The 15,393-nt window shown below is 32.5% G+C and overlaps 1 protein-coding gene across 1 annotated transcript in view; it reads right to left on the reverse strand.

Annotated features, from left to right (window-relative positions):
* Positions 1–15,393, reverse strand: part of TENM3 (teneurin transmembrane protein 3) — a 1,346,985-nt gene that overhangs the window by 1,204,727 nt on the left and 126,865 nt on the right. The window lies entirely within an intron of this gene.

The following is a 15,393-nucleotide window of genomic DNA, read 5'->3' on the forward strand; positions in this document are numbered from 1 at the left end:
ATTATGACTGCGGCATTTAAAGGAACAGTATTTCTGTGTAATTTTTTTGGCATTTTCAGATTTGGCAATTAACAACATAATTTTTCAGAATTTATTTTGAATCTGTTACAACTGTGGATGTTTGATAGCTCTGAAAAGCTGGCCCTAGAAAAAGCCATTCACAAACTTCAGATACACAGTTTTGAAAAACGTCTGCCTCAGCCCAGTGATTAAATACTAGGATGAAAGTTTACTATGTAATATGAAGTACCCAACTTTTAATGAAAAAAAATCTGTTCTGAAGGATTTTACCTGTTGTAAGATTTATAAATATCATCAGCTAGGTACTGGATTATGTGCGATTATGTCGACATAGTTCAATAACAGCATGGAAATAAAAATCAAAACTTGTAATAAATAAATAAATAAAGGTACAAAATTATTAACTGTTAAGGAAACTCTTTCAATGAATGTACAGGGAAAAGGTGAGTTGCATGTTTGTGCAGAGGACTAAATCTAATTCTGACATCTGAAGGACAAAGAAAAGAATTTGAGCAGGTTTGGGAGTTTCTATTTGAAGAAGAAAATAAAAAAGCAAATTCAGGTTTAATTCCAATAAATTAGAGTTGCCTAGCTTAGACTTGCAAAAGTATGTGAAGATTCAATAAATGCCACCTTTTCATTTTAATTCTTCTTGATTGTTCTTAACCTGCTAATAAGTGGCAGGTGTTACTGTAGTAAATTCTGTATTTCACTCACTGACAACCTTCCCATTTTTTTTTCCATTTCTACAGTGACAGAAGTTATGATTTGAGGAAAATCAGTTGGATTTAATTTCTGTGCTCCAGAGTTTAAACTGCTGTTGATATATTCTGTGTAGGCACAATGTTTTCTTCCTTCCTGTGTTCCTTTATCGTTAATTTTATTTTTGCATTTTACTTGTTCTGGTACATTGATCTTTCCACATTTCTTTCATTCTTTTACAATCCCAAAATATTTTTTGGTATCTGTTCAATGATTTGCAACTTCCCTCTTAATTTTTTCTTTCTTTCTCATGTGTCTTCTTAAGTTATTGCCCCTCAGATCCACCTCAAAAATTAAGGCTATACAAGGAAAGGTAAGAAGGTGAAAAAAAGAAATTCTCAGATAACACACACACAGAGGACAATCTTTTAATATGAATATGGAAGTAGCAGCTGCAGCTCAGAATATGACAGTAATATGTAATAATGTCATTCTCTCACAGAGGTATATAGGAGCAACAGAATTTCATTTATTTTCTCCTGGAAAATAAGTAAATGCTAATTCACGTATCATGCATGAAGCAAGATTGAAATAAAAATGATTTAAAATCTTATTTCAACTTGACAAATTTCAAAAAATTCAAAGCTAATATACCAAAAATGTGGAAACAGTATTACAAGGTGTGCTGTTAGGACAACATATAAAATAAACTGCATGTTTATAACATTATTTTTCCTAATTCCTAAGATTATTATTCTAGTGAAAATATCTAAATTGGTATACTAAGTATTTATTCTAATCATGTCTCAATTATGCTCTTAAGTGGAACAGAATACAAATAATTGAGCCATTGCTGAAGCTTATTGACTAGCTTAGTAACTGAATCTGATCTTGGAGTGGACTAGATATTTACAATCAATACAAAGCAACCAGTTTGCAGACTTAATTGCTATAAACTACTGCTAGATAAAAAATATGCTTCAAATGAATTTGCTTTCAGAAAGCAATTGTAAAGTGATGAAGGAAATCAATTAATAACTGCAGTGTAATCTTCACACAGACATCTTGAATGCTTTGAAGTCATACTAAGCCCACTATCATGAAATATAGCTACAATATTATACTGGTTGGGGTTATTTTTATTTTTTATTTTGTCTTCCTGGCATTGCTGCTTAATGCATTAATGCTTTATTTATCTATTTCTTTAACATTCTAATAAAGAAGATACTCGAAGAAATACTTGGGGGGAGAAAAAAAAAGAGGTATCAGGAATATTTAGTAAGCACTAATACTACAGCATCTGGAATATCTCTTTTTTTGCAGAGTGGAATAGACTCCATAGTATTGTTTTTATAGTCTTTGTGTCCTGGGTATGATGTTCTATAAATGCTGTCCTCAGTGGAACCTCTTCAAAAACTTACTGATGTGTTATTCTTGACTACAGGAATTTCTTTGTGGAAAGAGTGGCATTATATCTGCAGTGCAGCATTTCCTTTCTTTTTGTTTTCTTTTTTTGACTACTAAATATGCAACTGTTTGGCTGGAGAATTGTTACATGTGCATTTTCTAGTCTGTTATTAAAAATAAACTTTAAAAAGGAGGTATTAATACTATTGGACTTATCCATAGGACATAAAGGCAATACACACTACAGGTATGGAAAATATTTTTCTCTTATACAGTCTTCATAAAGGGATGCCTCTCTACAAGGCCATAAGAACTCATTCAACAAGAAGCAAAATGGTAACACTGTTATTATTACTGTTGAACTGGTCAACTCAATGCATTTTTTCCTCATTTTATGTCATTGTCAGGGAAGAAATGAGGCTAACTGTCCATGTGATTTTCTACAGCTTATAAGCAGGCTAAAAATGAATGAATTTTTATGAGAAGAGCAATGTCTCTCCTCAACTTGATAAGATTCTGTATTAAATATCAAATTTTGCTTCACAATCAGTCATGTAAAATCTAGTCCTAAACAACAACTGCTTAGCACTTCATAGCTTGCAATCTAGTATAATAATTGGCTTGTGGTAAAGATTGATAATGATGCACTTCTCCCCCATCAGATTAAAAGCATAATGATCTGACAATAAACTTCTATGTCTTTCTGATATTTAGCATTTACAAAAAGCTGAAAAAAGAATGGGATATAAGGCTGTCAGAAGCAAAAAATTATACACAAGATTCCAAAGACATTCACTAAATATGATATAAGTAAATATATGGTTTAAAAGTCTGTGTCTGAAGGTTTATTTTCTAAACAAAGAATTCTTTGTAGCTAACAAGCATTTTGAAACAACAGAGGAAGACAATTAGGACAGAACTATTTTGTCACAAATCTATAAGAAACAATTACCAAAAAAAATAGAAACGTGAAGCCAAAAGATGGATCACAGAATGCTATCAAGGCACATTGTCTACTACAACATAAGATGAATCATCAAAAGCAAACATTGAAAATGCTGACTTGAATATAGTCAACAAAAGAAGCAAGAAAACTAATACCTAGCAAAGTAGGCAAAATGGTAGTCATAGTCAAATGACACAATTCTAACTGATAGCTAGCTATGTTTCTTGTCTGGAACACAACATAAACAGATGCACTACTACCACAAAATACTAAAAAATTATTGTAGCAGTGGTACTGTATTGCCTACTCAGATACCTTTTTCATAATCACAAAGGACTACAGAAATCACATCCTTTTTTTAGGTGCCTCTGTTGTACATGTAACTTCATTCTAAAAAATTATATTCCATCAAGAAAATCAGTTCAAGATTATTAATACATTGAATATATTCACATTTTATTAGACTATGAAAGAAAAATAAAAATCAGCATTTTTCGTAAATGTGGAAGTAATTAAGAATTTGGGATTTACTTCTCTAATATGCAGTATTTATGAGCAAGGAGAAAGAATATGAAGAGAGTGCCAGGACAGAATTAATATTCAGGGAGAATTTCTTACTTCTTCTGATACAATTTTATTGTATGATACTTTTTTTTAAGAAAAGCACATAGTTATCATTTACAAGCATTTGAAATTCTTACACTCTGACCTCTAAAAAAATTGCTCAACTCTTTTGCCATAACCTCTCAAATCTCTTTAGCCAGAATACTTCACATTAGACCCGCTAGCAGTAAACACCCTTTCCATCCAGTCTTCTCAGAAAAATCATACCTACCACAGAGCAGCAGTGAACTTGATTATTAAGCATTCTTGAATGACTGAGAAAAAAGATCAGATTCAAAAATGTAAAAGGAGGTGTGATCCAGAGTTGGCAGAAGCCACCAAAGAATCGTCACAGTAGAGGAATATTGACAGATAGATCTTCCAAATCTCAAAACGAGCTGTGAAACATCATTTGCACAAGTACAGGTGTCATTAATGACAATGATGCACTTCAATAATAGCAGTTATACAGTGCAATCTTCAGAACTATGATATTTGGCCATATCTTTAGTAGAGAAGAAGGAAAAGCTGTTTGAGGTGAAGTCAGAGCTCCTGTTAAGGTTGCCAAAAGTGTGCACTGTGTAAAGGAAGCTTGAGAAAGCAGAACTGCAAACATGCAGTTCAGAAGATACTTTTAGGTGTAGTCACTAAATGACTTTCCACATCAAATTTATCTCTGTGTTACTGATGGATAATGTCTGGAAATTAACAAGACCCTTGCCCAATTTCTATGAGAAACCTTTACTTTGGGGGTGCATTTTTTGGCTTTTACTTAAAACTACTTTTACAGGTTTAACTGTTAAGTGTTCCACGGTAAAGGAACTTTGATGACTCCTCTTCAAAACTGGCATATTTTGTCAGTCCAATTCTGCTTAAAATAGATATCTATTCAACAGAAGATATTTAAAGCGTATGACAACAATCATCTTCTGTGGGAACTGCTTAAGCATAGGAACAATTATCATAAGTCCAAAACGATCAAACATATAGAGAGGAAAGTATTATTAATTCTACCTTTCATTTAGCATAGCTGCTGCTTGTCTAACTTCTCTGGCAGAAAAGAGAAAAATTAAAAGTAGTCTTGTTACCAAAATCAGTTTATACTGATCTTAAATGGCCTCCATGATTGAAATAATTTAGAAGTTGTTGAGGGTACACAATAGAAATTATTGTCTCCTGGCTTAGAAAGGACAAATATCATATTTCTAATATAGGTCACAGAACAAAATATATCTATGTTCTGTACTGCCAAAAGGAAAAAAAAATCACTTTGTTTTGTAAAATTATTATGACTTATGGTCATAAAATATATAGATCACAAGCAAAAGGAAACAAAAACAGATTAAAATATGGTTATGGTTGTCAAAAGCCTTTAAACTGTCCAGGGTGTGTTCTTTTTCCAATACTGCTGTAGTTATTTGGTCTGTCCTCAAGGTACTATAAAGTTACTATAAATTCAGTGTCAAAAAAATTGCTTTTCATGTATCTTCTCATCAAAAACATAGCAAATTCTTTAAGTTATATGGAATTGGTTAATTTTAATTAAGCCAGAAAAAAATCTTGTAATGTTAGTCATACTGTCCAACATGAAAAAAAAATTAGTAATTAAGTATCGTATGAAGAAAATTTTATTAACAAATAGCACAAGATCTGTACATTTGATCAGTTTTACAGCAATCAAGAACAATATTTCATTTGTCTAATCTATGGCAACAATTAAATTTTGCAAAGATAAGGAAGCTCAAAGTACTTCGGTACAGCTTTAAAGATTAAATATGCTTAGATTCTGATGATCATTATGACTAATTAGAATGAAAGAGATCACTTTTGCTGGTTTAGGACTTGTCCTCTTTGAGGCAGTCTAACCTCTGGATGTTTTAGTCTAAGAATTATTCCTCAAGTGATAGAAAGACCAAAAGTCAGTTATATTTTAAGTCTGTAACCTCTTATTTATGGTTTTCTATCACAGCACTCTCTCTCCAGTTTTACAACCTCAAATTTTTCCTTCCATGCAAGTGTAGTATTTATAATGGACTTGTGTTAATCTCACAGACCTAGGGCTTCCTTGCAATAGACCATCCAAGTCACCCTGGAAATTACAGATCTCCAGTATTTAAGATATGAGGGGCTGTAAAACCCAGTTTGAGAACTAGCATCACTAACTGCTAGGAAAAAAATTTTAAAAAGCCTGTCATTACCTTCTCTGTCCTTCTATACTAAAAGGCAGGCTGCAGCTAGACATCCCATGGCTCTGGAATGAAGCCACTAATATTTTTGTTAATGCAGTTTTTGGATTGACTATATGCACATATACGACACTCTCTGCCTCATTCCAAGAGACACTTTGCCTTCCAGAATCCTCCTAATAATGTAGTCTGTTCCAGACTACAGTGCATAGGAATAAGAGACAACCATTATAAGGGCATTTTGATAAGAAAACATGTTAAAGACAAAAAGACCGTGACATTCCTGTTTTGTAAAAGTCAAAAATTAAAACAAAAACTATGAGGAAGAAACCGCGTAAGAGGAGATATGACAGAAAAACTGAAGTGCTCCAATATGATCTCATGACCTGTTGCAAAAATCATACAATAATATATGGTACCAGAACTACAAAAGAATTAAGAAAAAATAAATCGATTTTATACTCAAAATACTCGTCTACTATTCTATCCATATCAGGCAGTAACTGTTTCTTACTATCTGGAAAAAAAAAAGTCTATGCTTAATCCAGTAACATAGACTTAAAAAGAAAAAGGAATACAGAGAAATCAATATAAGCATATTAATTTTGATTTCAGTCTCCTGATGAGGGTTGATCTCAAATACATCTTAACATAGGTGGAGAGATAGAATGTAATAAATAATACATATATTTCCCAGCTTCAAGTAAATAATTTATATCTGAAATTACAAGTCAGAAAAGCTATTGAATGATTTTTTAACATGTGACACTTGACATGTTTTTTTCAGGATTAAGAGAAGCACATTGGCCTTTTTATGCATTAAACAATTGCTAATGACATCGGTTTATTTTGCAATTTAATAATAACACTGAAACAAATAATAATTGAATATTCTGTAATGTATAATTATTGCCGTTCACTCGTTTTTACAGAGCTTCTTTAAAAAATATATGAAATTAAATTCCAATGATGTGCTGGAATAAAAATATGACAAAAAGTTAAATTTTTTTCTTGTGATTTTATATAGAGAAGATAATCTTTCCTTATGCATCACAGGAAAAAGTAACCCAGCTTGCTTTCATTAATGGGTAGGAAAAGAAATCAAAATTAATCTGCCTGGCTAATATTAATCTTTCGTAAGATTTAAAATGTATCCCCTTTGAGAAAAAAAAAATTATCTTTAAAAGCACTTCCACAGAAACTGGTTTAATTCTGTTCATCCACTCTATGTACCCCTAAGCATAGTTGATAATCAGATGGTTGTATGTGCTTTGAGGTAATATAAATGATTTCTGGTTAGTAAATAGAGTCATTAATTCAATCTATATTACATATTTAAAAATTCAATTTTATAACAACTCATGTCCCTCTGGACAAAAAACCCCAAACATCTCAGCATTGTTAAAGAAGTCCAATCTTTTACATTGGCACAGGTACAGTAAGATAAAAAATAAACCAAAAAATGCAAAATATTAATATTACTTTGTCATATAAACTATAGATTCTTTACTACACTGGAGGATTTTTAAAACCCATTTTTTATTGATTTTTTTTTCCAAGAACTCTGAAGAATTTTTTGAAGCTACATTCATCTCAAGAGTGTAATATAAGAAATCCCAAAGCTATGGATACAGCAGCTGTCCTGAAATAGATACATCTATTTTTTCCCTTGAAAGCATCCCTTCCCTTTGCTAAACACCTATAGTGAATTTTTTTATAGACTTTAAAAGATTTTACATGTATTAAATTTAAGAGCATAATCAGCATTCTTTTTTTGTGTCTGCATTTACTTTGCATTTCACTTTATACTGAAGAATAACTATGAATGACCGAATCTAATTTGCTTTCTATCCTAAATCGCTGTTTCATACTTTTGAGCAACTGCTAAATTTTTTAGTATTTCAATAATACATATTAAAACATATTCCAACAGTGTCATATGAGCACAGTGGGACACTGTCATTTCTTGGCAAGGAACTAATCACTTAGCTATGTACATAAGATTTGGTTAGGTAGGAGTAAGAGTAATCAACTTGAAACTTTAGAATAGGGGTTTTTTTTGTCTCAAGCTTATAATATGTTTGCAAAAAATTATATGAGAACTGTTAATTGCAACAGAAAGTTGCTGGTTAACTTGACAATTCTGGTTTTATATTAAAATATTAAGAAAATACACAATCATAATGAGTTTAGTCAAATAGTTTCAACCAGTGAATAGTCTATATCAGTGCAGAATATTTCTACCATTTTATGATCCTGTTCCACAGTTGCAGCTGCAACAGTGTTCCAGCTAATACTACAATGTAGTATGATGTGCAGATATATGCAGTGGATATTAACTGCAATTATTTAGGAACAGGTTTTCTAAATAATCCAATTTAAAAAATCAAAGTAAATACACATATAATATGAAAAAGAACTGTTCCAGGGATCTGAATAGGTATAATCTCAAACTCTATATGGACAGATTTAATCTACATATGACAATGTAGGCTGCTAAAGCTCTATTACATAATAACAGTTACAGCACTCAGAATTACAGAATTTAAGAAGTAAAAATTGTATTTTCCTCTATAGATGAATACACATAGCATAAGAGTAGAGATGTCATAATAGTATCAGTTATCATTGTTGTGATATTGTTCCTAAGACTAAGAATGAAAACAAAACTTTTTATTTATGACCTGCATTTAAAACCGTAATTTAAGGTAAAATTAGATAAATGCAGCTGCTTTACAGAAGCAACACACTGTAAGAATAGACTACTAAACTATAGGAAAGCATACACATGAAGGTGAAAAATGAGACTTCCAGATTTGATTCTGTTCCAAATTTCATGAATAAAGCTGTTTTAAGTGGACCTAAACTATATCAATGTTCTTTGCTTACTGATTACCAACTACGTGATATCCAGAAATATCTTATGCAAAATAAATCAGTATCAGTCAAATCTATTCTGTTTACAATAGCTTATGATGATATTAAAAATCTATTAGTTAAAAAAATAATTTTGAAATACAGCATGTGGAAAACTTTTGCTGAAACACTTGTACTGAAGGGGAAATTCTGCCCTGATACAGAAAGGCTTGTGTTGTCAAAAAAAAAAAAAATTAAAAAAATCAATTATAATTAAAATTATTATGAAAACCCTCTGTTTAGGGTAGGCTTCTCTGTGTACATAAGTGTCGTGCTCATCCAGATCACTAGCTTATAATGGAAAACAATAAGAACCACACACATATATCTAGCATGGTAATTTTGTCCATAAATTTGATTGATCCATCTCTACTGACTACTGTGAGATCCTGGATCCAAATCTCACTGAATTATTGATATGGGTAGGAACAAACTCACTGAGTGTGTGCGTGCGTGTGAGGAAGGGCTGGGTCTGGACCTGCAGGTACATGGCAGAGCTGGAAGGCCCTGCATCTGGCTGTCAGTCAAGGCAGACCTGCCTGGTAGCCCACTCACGCTACACCCCTGCAGCCTCTGACTGCCTACAGCACACCTCGCTCTGGCCTGGGAGGCACTGACCAGATATCCTGCCTGGGAGGGAAACTGAACTCTATAAATACATGAACCAAAAGGCTTTTAAAAAGTCTTAGATAAAAATGTAACCGCTCTGGGCAGTTAATAGCTTAATCCGGATTGTAACAACTACATCATAGATGAAGTACTTCAACTCCACTACAAAATCCCATACACTTAGGGAATAAAATATTATCTTTCCTTTTCACATTTGCAACTGGCAAATAATTTCAGGGTATCTCCTAATAGTCCAAATGAATGTTAAGTGCAAATCTAAGGTGGTAGGTAAAAGAACTCTAATAGAGAGAATTCTGGATGTACAGTAACAATCAATTTGTGGATATTATAATTATATAAAACATTTTCCCCTAGTTGAACAAATACACAATAATTTTCATCAGTAGGGAAGATTATAGACAGGAAAAGAATATAGTGCACATATAATGTGTCTCCATGTCATCACACTGACAAAGCAATAAAAAAAATCGAAGTAACACTTTATCCTTTCAATATAGTTCTTATAAAACATGAATTAAATTAAAATTTTGCATAATAATATTCTGGTTTCAGTTTGAGAAACATTATACTGTGAATCTGCAAAGACTTTGATGAATACCCTATTAAGATAACAGTCCAGTCAGCTGCAGTATTGTTTATAATCTTAATGGTTTTTAGACAGCAATGAAGGAGCAATAATTTTGTTCCATTTCATATAAAGCAGCATTGAAGGGCATTCAAGGAAACAATTCTATTATTCATTTTTGCATCTCTTGGAGTACGATGATTACATTGCATTTGTTTGTTCCGTAAAATAATGTTAAAAACGCAGTCTTAAGTGTTAACTTTTCTCATGATGTTTACAGTTTCTCAATTATTTGAGAGTTTAAACTTACACTTATGCACAGTAACCAAATTACATTTCCTAGGTAGTATTTTGAGAGTTACTTAACTTTTACCAAGTCTTTGTTTCCATTAACTTAATTGAATCAGGACTTAACTTCTCTCACCAAGAACCTGTCTGAATGATTCAGTTATAAGAACCACTGGATTTTGGATGTAACACTCCATAGAAAAAATCCAGGTATCAAACTATGCAAACTTCTGTTGGAGTGACTTTCCTTGGTGAAATAGCAATGTTAAAGACTACTCATAAATTTTTCCAGAACTTGGCTCCAAATATCTAAAGGACTAAGCGTTCACATTTGATGTTATTTCTACAGAAGAGCATTTTTCAAAGGTGTTACCCTTTTAATTATTGTGTTGATAGGCACTTACATATATGTACAAAGAAATACTTCTAAGATAACATATGCAACTGTATTAATCTGTTATGTTAGAAGACATTTTTTCCTGCAGTTTCTCTTTGTGCTCTGAAAGACGTGCTTTATTGATGTCAAAGGATTTATGTCATTATGTAAATACATCAAGAGCGTAATATTTATTCTAACTTTGAAGTAATAAGCAACACTCATAACCATGAACACATAGGGTACATCAGTAAATTTCTGTAGTCACTGGAACCCTGAACCAGCCAGAGCCACTCTCCTAGTAATTCCTGGGAATAGTTCAGGGTAAGTGAACATGAGTTCGAAAGTACTCCCAATAGAAGTCTGCACAGAGCTAGCTTCTATTAGTATTATGTGAGCTCTTTCTCCCCATTGTTCTCATTGCCAAAGCAGTATTTAAACTTTACTAGTTTAAAACATCAGGGTTATCCACTGAAAAGTTCTGCTCTAGATGTAGAATATGATGCAATATAATATATATGTAATTATTTCTAAATGTCATTTAGAGCACATTTAAATTAAAAGAAAAATAAATACAGTTAAAGGAGTAGGCTGTTAAGCAGATCACTAGTTCCACTGAAGTCTGATTTAAACATTTAGCCGAGTCTTCCTCTAGAAATGTGAGAAAAGATGAGGAAGTGAGAGACTGTTCTCTGTAATACAATAGTCATCTGAATATCTGCCAACTGTGGGAAATCTTCAGTTCTTCCATCTGTGTGAAGAAGTTTGGCTCTTGTCACCTATAACTACTGGTCTAGTGATATTCTGGAATAGGCATATAATACATTTTTCCTATGGAATCGGGTACAGTCGGAAGGAAGCAGTGGATTTAGGTCAGACTTCTTCACCTCACTGACATTATTTCTAGACTAGCAGTATCCTCTATTGCCATACAAAAGAAAAGAAATTATGGTTTCAAAGTGTTTTATTTTTGATTGTTTTCTTTTTTTTTTCTCAATTAAAGTACCAACACTGCTGCAGGTTCTGTAGAGTCCAATACTTTAATGAGTTAAACTCTTTTTTTCCAGAATGATTTGGGATAAGTAATTATTTTGTTTAAAACCAGTTTTCATATTTTTATTTTTCTCTTGATTATTAATTTTTAATTCTGGAGCCAGTTCTTATTTAAATAGTTTTAGAATTTAATTTGATAGCAGCTTAATTGTGTGGTGCTTTTATTTCTTAGATTTTTCTTCTTTCTTAGAAAGTTCTTTTATACCATTTAACATATTGTTTTGGTCATATTTTCTGCCCTTTCACACTGAAGCAGAATGCCAAGTAAAGAATATTACTTACTGCCAAAGGTTTTCAGAGAGTGTAATTAAAAGTTTGTCTCCCTTTTTTTATTTAGCTTTTCCTGGCATTTGACTAATTTGGCAGCATATGGTTGGTTTGTTTATTACCTTGCGCATAGTAATTAGAGCAGTACTTTAACAGAGACACACAAAAAATATGTTCTATTCATATTTGAGGGGAAGAAATTTTTTAAATCTGCAAAAAATGAAAAGCATTTTCAGATTTAATTCTGAGTTCTGGAGATGTCTGGATGGATTTACGTAACTGACTGGATAATACAGAATTATTAACAGGTATTTTAATTAGTGTGCCAAAAAAGTGGCCTACAGAAATAATTCACATGTACTATGGTTAATATGTAGTTCAGAGACTGACAAAATACCCTAATACCCTAATACAAAGACTTCCATGTTTTAGACAGTCTATGTTTTTACAAAGTTGTTTAGTAATTCAAAGTCCTCAACATTTGCCTTTGGAAACAGATTTATGTTCGTGATAAGGAATTGAAAGTTTCACATTGTTAGTATGTTTGTTGGTAACATGATGGAACTTAGCAACCATTTCTTCTGGAAATTTGAATCTATTTTTTTGTGGACAATAAAATAAATTCTCACAGTTGGTTAGTTCTGTATGAATGAATGCATACCATTATGCATAGCAATATAATTAGCAGTCCAGCTTAAATCTCAATGTTATTAATACAACCCTAGCTACTTATCACAGAATTTGACAATTCCAGTATCTATTCAAAATAATGTTAGTTATATTCTTTTTCATCTTCAATATTTGCTGCCCATTTAATTCCTGCCTTAAATGAAAGATACATTTCTATGCTGTAAAGTTATACAAAATTTACATTCTCAGTAAAAATGTACTGTGTTTTGTATTGCTGTTAAGCCTTCTCTTCTCTGTAACTTAGTATACAGTGAAAAGCCAGTAAATTTTATCCTCTTCTTTTGAGGAGAAGAGGAAGATGTTTTGGATCTGATGCACATACTGACCTTAACTTAGCAAAAAAACCTCAGAAATTAATAAATTAAAAAATATATATATATGTATAGTATTTATGATGAGACCCAGTGCCAGTGAGATTGGAACCTTGAATGAAGTTAGCCCGGTATAAGCAAAATGGATTATAGTAGGATGTACAAAAGATAAATTACTTTCAATATAGGAAGGATGGATTTCTTCATTAACTGTGTGAACAACAGGAGAAACTTATATACTACCTTAAAAGACAGAACAGACTTATTTGATAGTATCTGAAAACCCTTCATAGATTATATAAGAAACCACTAATGACACTTTCAATGCACTGAAATAATGGGTTGCATGTAAGGAGAGCTCAATCAGGATTTTACTGTTGTCATCCCTCTTGCCAGCCCAACAACTTGCCAGGATAACAAATACAACCTAATAAAACTATATTTGCTTGCTTCGATTTCTAAGACAAGTATGTCAGTCATATTTTAGACCTTTACTACATGATAATAATGACTCTTTTATTACAGTGATGAATGAGAGCTCAATCTATTTCATGTGAAACTAAAATACATTAACACATATAAAAGTTGAAAGCATGAAAGCAGAAAAGAACATAGAATCTTTGTGCTTTTGTAGAATGGAATGTAGTCTCCAGTACTCAAGCCTCACCACTGTCTCAAGCTCTGCGGGAAAATTTCATACCATTCAATAGAACTTAGAATGGTGTCTACACTAGGTTGCATATTCTGTTGTTTTTCCAGAGCTACCACAAAGTCTCCAGCTGCCCTGGGGTCAGACACTTAATACCTTAGATTTTATTTAGCAACAAAAATAAGAATATTTGTAGGTCCTTACACTATGAAAAGATCTACAGAAGACTGGGTGCGTACCTCCACTGAGTCCCAAAAATATTTATTTGTAACTTAAACAGTAGAACCTCAAATTGCAACTATTCTTTATGCTTCTATGCTGCTGAAGATGTCTCTAAATATTCGCACTACAAACATTAAATAATAACAGCTAGAATAAATATTGATGTATTGTTGTGTAGCAACAACTATATTCTTTCATAGCATAAATCCTCCCAGCAGAGGAGTGATTCCAAGTAGCCAACCCACATTCTTGACTGAAGAGGTGTGTCAACACTTCTTGTTTTTAAATATTGGCTTGCATATGCAAAACAAACTTGTACAATCTGGGAAAGTTTCATACGTAAGGGAAAAATTGAGATCTGTTGTTTAAAAAATTATCAAGTCCGTTTACTTACAAAAATTATCAAGTCAGTTTACTTACAAATGTATGTTCAATGTTCAGGAGTTGATGCAAAGGACTTGCTATGAAAACAGATAAGTAGTTCAGGGACCAGATTTAGATTGCACATTTGCCACAGATCAAAGGTTTTCTAATACTACTTTTAAAATATTTTTTCTAAATAATTCTATTTTACTGTTCCTGTGCTAAGTCCTGGGAACTTTTAAGCCATTTGGGATATGGATCATATATGTTTTTCTAGTAATATCAGCACTGTGAAAACTTATTTATTTGCTTGCAACCTCACAACTGAGGCTTGGTGTTTACACAAGTCAAATAATGGGACAGTACAGCAACACTCACAAATTCCTCCAGTGATAGATATTCTCAGCTTTTTCCTAAAAAATCCCTTCATACCGTATGGAAAGCTCCATGACTGTGAACTGGAGAAGGGGCAGTGAAATAAAGCACAGAGACTGAGTGTGAAATATTGAAGGAGCTCAAAAAATGACAGAGGATTCTGAAAGCAAATTATAATATACTAGGGGTATAAATTCACCCCCCCCAGATGGTAAAAAAATACTGCTAACCATATACAAATATTTAACCATAAAATCCCAGAATAACTGAGATTGGCAGTGACCTCTGGAAGTCATTAGTGTCCATCATCTCTGTTCAGTGAAGGTCACCTAAGGAAGGTTGTCCAGCACCATGGCAAGGCTGCTTTTGAACATGTCCAAGTATGGAGATTTCACTTTTCTGGACATCCCATTCTAGTTCTCCAGATAGATTTGCTTAATTTATTGACTTGTGAGAGATGTGTTAGTTAAAGAGAAAATCTTGTTATGGCCTGTAAAACCATGTCAATTCAGGTCCTGAGATTAATTCGAAAACAAAGGCTAGTGTCACCTTAAGTTTCTACTTGTAATTTAAATCACAGGTAAAACCATCCATCGAAGGAAGGAAAGGAAGGAAGGAAGGAAGACTGATCATCACTAAATTAGGCAGTTTGCATATTTAATTATGCAGTTTAAGTTATCAATGCTCAGCACTTCTGACTATAGGATTCTGAACTTCTAGTTAAAATTACATATGAAACCTAGTGACTTTTTCATATTTAAGAGGCATTCATTTCAATTCTGAAACTAACTTTACCTCCTTCTTTCTACTGATTTGGTCCACT

This window comes from Neopelma chrysocephalum, unplaced genomic scaffold (assembly GCF_003984885.1).
Source record: "Neopelma chrysocephalum unplaced genomic scaffold, ASM398488v2 Primary Assembly neopelma1_42, whole genome shotgun sequence".
NCBI lineage: Eukaryota > Metazoa > Chordata > Aves > Passeriformes > Pipridae > Neopelma > Neopelma chrysocephalum.